The 7,058-nt window shown below is 44.6% G+C and overlaps 1 pseudogene; it reads left to right on the forward strand.

The window, feature by feature from the left end:
* Window positions 1-1,843: 1,843 nt before the first annotated feature.
* On the forward strand, window positions 1,844-2,031 carry LOC127037711 (uncharacterized; annotated as a pseudogene).
* Window positions 2,032-7,058: the final 5,027 nt, after the last annotated feature.

Raw genomic sequence — 7,058 nt, forward strand, 5'->3', positions numbered from 1 at the left:
AGGAGTGAAGCTAACAGGCAATGATCAAGTGATCTCTCTCTTGCCATCCATCTCCATCCTCTGATGAACAGAGGCTAGGGACACCATTCTTTACCCTTCCTGGCTAATAGCCGTTTATGGACTTAGCCACCATGAATTTATCCAGTTCCCTTTTAAACATTGTTATAGTCCCAGCCTTCACAACCTCCTCAGGTAAGGAGTTCCACAAGTTGACTGTGCGCTGTGTGAAAAAGAACTTCCTTTTATTTGTTTTAAACCTGCTTCCTATTAATTTCATTTGGTGACCCCTAGTTCTTGTATTATGGGAATAAGTAAATAACTTTTCCTTACCCACTTTCTCCACATCACTCATGATTTTATATACCTCTAACATATCCCCTCTTAGTCTCCTCTTTTCCAAGCTGAAGAGGCCTAGCCTCTTTAATCTTTCCTCATATGGGACCCTCTCCAACCCCCTAATTATTTTAGTTGCCCTTTTCTGAACCTTTTCTAGTGCTAGAATATCTTTTTTGAGGTGAGGAGACCACATCTGTACACAGTATTCGAGATGTGGGCGTACCATGGATTTATATAAGAGCAATAATATATTCTCAGTCTTATTCTCTATCCTCTTTTTAATGATTCCTAACATTCTGTTTGCTTTTTTGACCGCCTCTGCGCACTGCGTGGACATCTTCAGAGAACTATCCACGATGATGCCAAGATCTTTTTTCTGACTTGTTGTAGCTAAATTAGCCCCCATCATATTATATGTATAGTTGGGGTTAAAACCAATACACTTTAAATCATTTTTCAGTTAAAATAATCTGGCACAACTAGATTAATAGAACATTTCAGAGATATATAAGCATATGGAAAAACACATAAAAATAGATTCATTTTGGACATCTATGTACAGTGTATTTTGGTGCCCAACTGAGAGATTAGGACTTTGGTAAACCCAGCCTCGCTGTAGGTGCTGAGTAGAGCTGGGTAAAATTGTTCAGACAAATAACTTCTTCACCCAATGCAGTTTTGGGTCAACGGAAACTATTAAAAAATCAGCAAATAGTTTAGGCAAATAAAATCCAAAATCACGCTTTATTTTTTTTTCAGCCATGCAAAAGACGTCAGTGATCTATGTGGCTCATTGTTTTCTAAAAATGTGCCTTCAACAGCAGCATCAGTGCTACCTGCTAGCTGAGGGAAGGTCCACTTTCATTTCTTTCTGCTTTAACAGAAAGCTCTTTATAGTCCAGCACAATGGTACAGTAAGTGAACTGGTATTGACACAGCACAAAACAAATAGTTGAATTTCATACCATAGTAATTACTCTATTTCCTCTCACATAGCACTATCCTGAATGGTAAAATTCAGTGCTGGGGCCTGATGGAAAGATGCCCCTGGACTTCAATGGGCTTTGGATTAGGTCTTAAATGCTGTCTGCTGTTTGGAGGGATCTCTTCTCCTTAAAGCAAAATGGTGTCAGGGAAATAAGACATTAAATGCAACTCCTCCTTCCTTCCTCCCACAACTTACTGGCAGGGAACTATGAGTAAAATGCTTGCTAAGCACTTAAACCTGAATTCTTTGTCTCTGACAATTATTGTGACCTTTACTGCTTGTCCATGATAATTTGGCATTGAGTTTGCAGAGTAAGAGGTGTGGGACACTTTTGTAATGTAGTTGGAAAGCAGGCAAAGCCAAATTCAGGAGCGGCTTGCCGAAAATATAACATGCCATACAGCTATTGTGCAGACTTTGCACCTATGTTTCCAAGCATTCTGTGCCCTTAAGCTTTCAAAAACACTGTGACAGATAATGTACAAATGCACTGGTTTGAATCCACATCTCTGATTAAAAATAAGAGTTCAGGGTGGCAGTATCATAACCAGTGAAGTTAATCTGAGGTGTGATTATTGCTAGTTGAAATCTTTTGACCTTTTTAGAGATTATGGTTCCTTAAAGGTGACAAAGGGGTGAATGGCTTCACTAGAACCTCTGGTCTTAATCTATTAAAAAGCATTGGTGTCAACCTCATCATTTTTGCTGCAAGAAGCCATTTGTCATGTGCTTTCAGAATGCACTGACCTGTTAATCACACAAACCTCCTTGCCTTGCAGATGATAAGCATCCAGGCTAGGCAATTCAGTGAGAAGATCTCTAAAGGATGAAGGATAAAATTTTGCCAATGAGGCACAAGTGACAAAGCCCATTATTGGTGGGACAGAGGGAGGCACATCTTTGAGGTTGGCTTCTTGGGGCCTGAAAAACTGAGTGCCCTTATCATTTTACTATATTATAAAATGAATTGGACTTCCACACTCCCTCTGCAACCTGGAAAATCTCAGCCATTAATGACTGTGTCTTGTTTTGGGGATCACCCAGACCAATAAGAGGCTCTGTTACCACCTGCCTTTATAACTTTGGATGTCTTACTGCCATACTGCTGTGGTTCAGCACTCTGACCCCAGTTGCTCGACTACAAACATAAGGTCCCACCTGACTTCCACTAAACTAGTTAGTTCTTGCAGGGTGACCTCAACAATCCTTTCTGGTCCTGAGTGCCCTCTATCCTAGATCAGTCTCTCTGAGTTCTTAGCTCCAGACACTGTGATTTTTCCCCTCTGGTTCTTTACCCCTGAAGGCATGAAACCTGCCGCCAATTATCCATTCACCTTGCTGCACACTGTCTGCACAAGAGATCTTCTTGAGGTAAAAATAAACAAAAAACTTCTTTAATAGAATAATCAGATTCAAAGATAAAATAGTAAGGAAAAGCAAACACAGAAAATAAACCTAAAGATGCAATCTCAGGCTTTACATTTGTATATTAGCTAAATTCCCTTTTGTTACCTATTGTCTTTGAACAATTTCCCAACATTCCCCATGTCCTAGAGAGGATCCAGTGCTTTGCGGACAGCACCCCGCTTACATGCTGGCCCTCAGTTTCTGGATACCAAACCTCAAACCCAAGCCAGTTTTTTTAAAAAAGGTTTTTGCTCCACCCTACTCCCACCGCATTTTTCTCCTGGCATTATTCCTCATGGTTATAGGGGAAACTCCTTCCTTTTCAAGACTGGGGTTTTCTTTTCAACTTCAATGTCATTCCATTAACTTTCATGACCCACCATTGTGTCTTCCTGACTGGAAGATTGATGCATACTTTAAGTTGGTTTCATGTAAACAACTAGCCTGGGAGGTGCCTCTCCCTGCCTGGTTGCTTCACCCCCTGTTGTGAGGAGAAGCAAGGTCTGAAGGAGCTGACAGCTAGTGATGAGCTGAGGGAAAAGGCTTTAGGACCAATGTTCCCTCTCATTTTTTATATCCATGTTCGGAACTAATTTTGTTATGTGCACCAGTATGAAGGTGATGTGTGGTGGGGCTTGGGCTGAGGGGTTTTGGAGTGTTGGAGGGGTCTCAGGGCTGGGGCAGAGGGTTGGGGTGCGGGGGGGTGAGGGATCTGGCTGGAGTGCAGGCTCTGGAGTGGGGCTTGAGATGAGCGGTTTGGGATGCGAGAGAGGCCTCAGGGCTGGGGCAGAGGGTTGGGGTGCAGGGGTGAGGTCTGTGGCTAGGGGTGAGGGGAGCAGGGAATGAGGTGTTCAGGGTTTGGGAGGGGGCTTAGGGCTGGAGCACAGCTTTGGAGTGCGGGGAGGTGAGGGCTCCAGATGGGGGCACAGGCTCTGGGGTGGGGCTGGGGATGAGGAGTTTGGGGTATAGGCTTCCCCCAGACTGGGGCCAGAGGACTCCCCCCAGCCCTCTCTGTGCCAACAACGGCTCTGAGGGAGAGGAGCACAGCAACTCTGCATGCCCCAGCTTGCTCCCCTCCCCAGTTGCATGCCTGTGTGACACTTTATAGCCTGCTGCACAGCAGTGCAGCTTAGAGGGAACTTAGTTCAGGACCAGAGGGTGTTTACATGAACACACCTACTCTGCCTAGGTATCCAACAGATGAAGCAGTGGTGCCCAGTTGCTCCGTTTGGGCTGGTGCTGGGTTACACATCGTTAGGTAATGGAAAATTATTCTTATTGTATAAGTAAAGGGCAGGCAGAACTGTACTTATATTGTCCTGACTGAGGGGGGTCACCCTCAACTGAACTGAACTCACTAAGCGGTGGAGAGTCAGATCCCGGTGAAGAATTAGAGGGGTGGGACAGGTGTTCCTGCCTGGATGTGTGGGCTCTACCTAAGAGTCCTAAGCACCATTTAACCTCCCCCCTCCACTAGTTAAAGATAAAGCTAATTAGGCTCCCTTGAGAGCCTTTCATTTTAAGTGGTCACTAGAGCTGAAATCACTAATAATCAGGTGTAAGTGCTGCTTAGACCTGCTGTGGGACAGCGTTTTCTGTGGAAGAGGCTGCCTAGCCTGTGTTAGAAGTGAACCTTTCTCATTGAGAGCTGAAATCAAGAGCCTGACTCAGAGAGGTCGCAGTCCAGAGGCAGGTGGCAGCAGAAGCTAACAGTGCAAGGCCACTGGCAACAGAGTGGTGGCACGAGGAACTTCCACAGTGGAGTGAACAACTGTGCGGCAGCAGTGCAGCATGCATGGCCACCACTGTGAGCCAGTTGCGGTGACAGTAGTAGTAAAGATATTGCTCATCGTTTCTTCTCCGCCATCCCCCTCGTGGAGGTGAACTCACATGAATGCACCTCTGAACTCTGTGTCTTTGCTGACAAGGATAGCAGCTGAATGGGACATGTCAGAGGGAGAGGGGAGTGGCATGTTAAAAGGACATTTGTTTGTTGGACTTTCGCACTGCAGTGTAAGAAACAGAGGTGAAGGACGTTGCCCAATGTACTCTGGGACAGGAGTTTTTCTCATGGTCAGATGTGTTTGTTTCCCCCAAATTAATGCCAGGTTCCTTTCCCATTTGTATTAAAAGTTGTATCGGCTATACATAGACTCAGTGCTTGCGAGTGGGGAAATATTGCCGGTTAGTGGTGCCCAGAGTGGGGGCTCCAGCCGGTTCTGTATTGCATTGTTAAGAGGGACCCCAGATATTGAACCTGGCCCTTGTTGCTGTTGACTCCATGTACATTTAAACATTAATAGATTCAATTGCTTATTCTCTGTGGTTCAGACCCCCTGTTCTCTTCAGGGAGTGTCTGGACCCTGGTCGTCACAATGACCCACTCCTGTTCAACAATTATTTCTTCCTGTTTGTGCACTGTGCAAAGAGACAATGATGCATTTACAGGAAAGACTATAACAAGGAGGGAGTGATTGCCACTGCATAATAGAGTTCCTAAAGCAAGGATGGTAGCTGAGAATTAAGAAAGAGACTGTATTTTAAGATCATGCGCCAGATTGAATGGTACACTCTGGCTGGTTTGCACTGCTTTTCAGATGTAAAATATCCACAAGACCAATTTCACTGGTCAGTTAAACCAGGATAATAAGAATAATAATTCCATGTAATGCTGCTGTTATCACAACAGTGCTTAAAGTTCCTAACTGTGGCTGTTTCTATATCTCAAATTACTGTGGTTAATTTACGTCACACTCCTGAGTGACATAACTTACACTGACCTAAAAATTTCTCCAGCCAATATAGGTACCCCTTCTTGTGGAGGCAGGAGTTAAGCTGACCAGGGGCATGCTCAATGGATGGGAGGGAAACAGGATCACCCCCAATAATGGTTGGGGGACACAGAACTTCTGAGAAGATCGAGCCACGAGCTCCTGCTGTGGCCAGGGCTGAGGTGGGGAGGGGGCGCGGCGAGCTCCTGTGTGTCCCCCCTCCCAAGGGGTCAAATTTAAATTCCTGCGCAACACCCAAAGCTGACAGAGCTCTCGTCTGTCGGCGTAGAGTGTCTTCACCAGAAGCACTGTGTCAGTGCAGCAGCATCAGTGCAGCTGCTGTAATGTAGACATACTCTGAGATGAGCATGAGGCACTGTATAAACACATTGGCTTGGTCTACACCAGGAACTTATGTCAGTATAACTGTCATTCAGGGGTGTGGAAAATCCACACCCTGAGCGATGTCGTTATACCGACCTTACCCCTGGAGTAGACAGTGCTACATCAACAGGAGGGCTTCTCTTGTTAATACAGCTACCACCCGTCAGGGAGATGGATTACTTACCCCACAGGGAGAAGCCCTCCCGTCGGTGTAGGTAGCGTCTTCCCTGCAGCGTTGTAAGTATAAATCTGCCCATAATAAGAGGCAGTGCCTGCTCCAGAGACCTTATTGTTTGATTCCTTTGTATTACTGGAGTGTAGTGGTGAATTTAAAGCTCTATGATTAAAAAGAAGAGTTTCCAGTCAGCTGAACAGATTCAGAAAAGCATCCCCATCTAGGATAGCACTTAAGCATGTGCAATTTTAACCATATATTTAATTCCTTTTGACATCACTTGAATTTAAGAGATTCATAAAGGTGAATGTGTTTAAATCCTGCTCTGAATAGAAAAGCTTAAGGCCTAGCTTAAATTACAAAATTAGGTCTGCTTAACTGTATCACTCAGTGGTATGAAAAATCCACACCCTCTAAGGGATATAGTTAAGCCCAACTAACCCTGGGTGTAGACAGCACGGGGTTGATGGAAGAATTCTTCTATGAACCTAGCTACTGCCTCTTGGGGAGGTGGATTACCTACACTAGGGGTTCTCAAACTGAGGGTCGGGACCCCTCAGGAGTTGTGAAGTTATTACATGGGGGGTCAACCTCCACCCTAAATCCTCCTTTGCCTCCAACATTTATAATGGTGTTCAATATACAAAAAAATGTTTTTAATTTATAAGGAGGGGTCACAGTCAGAGGCTTGCTACGTGAAAGGGATCACCAATTGAAAAGTTTGAAAGCCACTGACCTACACCAATAGGAGAACCCCTCCTGTCGGCATAGGTAGTGTCTACACAGATGTGCTGCAGCTGTGCCACGAGAGCCTTTCAGGTGCAGACAAGATCTGAAATGTTTTCCTGAACTGAAGCTTTTTTGAGACTGTCTAAAACCTATTTCTAATCAAAGCTTTGTGTTTGTTTCTTCCTACCCTTATTTTCATTGGTAATTACCACGCCACTTAGAATTTCCAGTTAATGGAATCAGTGGTGGTTAGTAAATGACCTCTTAA

The sequence above is a fragment of the Gopherus flavomarginatus genome, chromosome 19 (assembly GCF_025201925.1).
Source record: "Gopherus flavomarginatus isolate rGopFla2 chromosome 19, rGopFla2.mat.asm, whole genome shotgun sequence".
Classification (NCBI taxonomy): domain Eukaryota; kingdom Metazoa; phylum Chordata; order Testudines; family Testudinidae; genus Gopherus; species Gopherus flavomarginatus.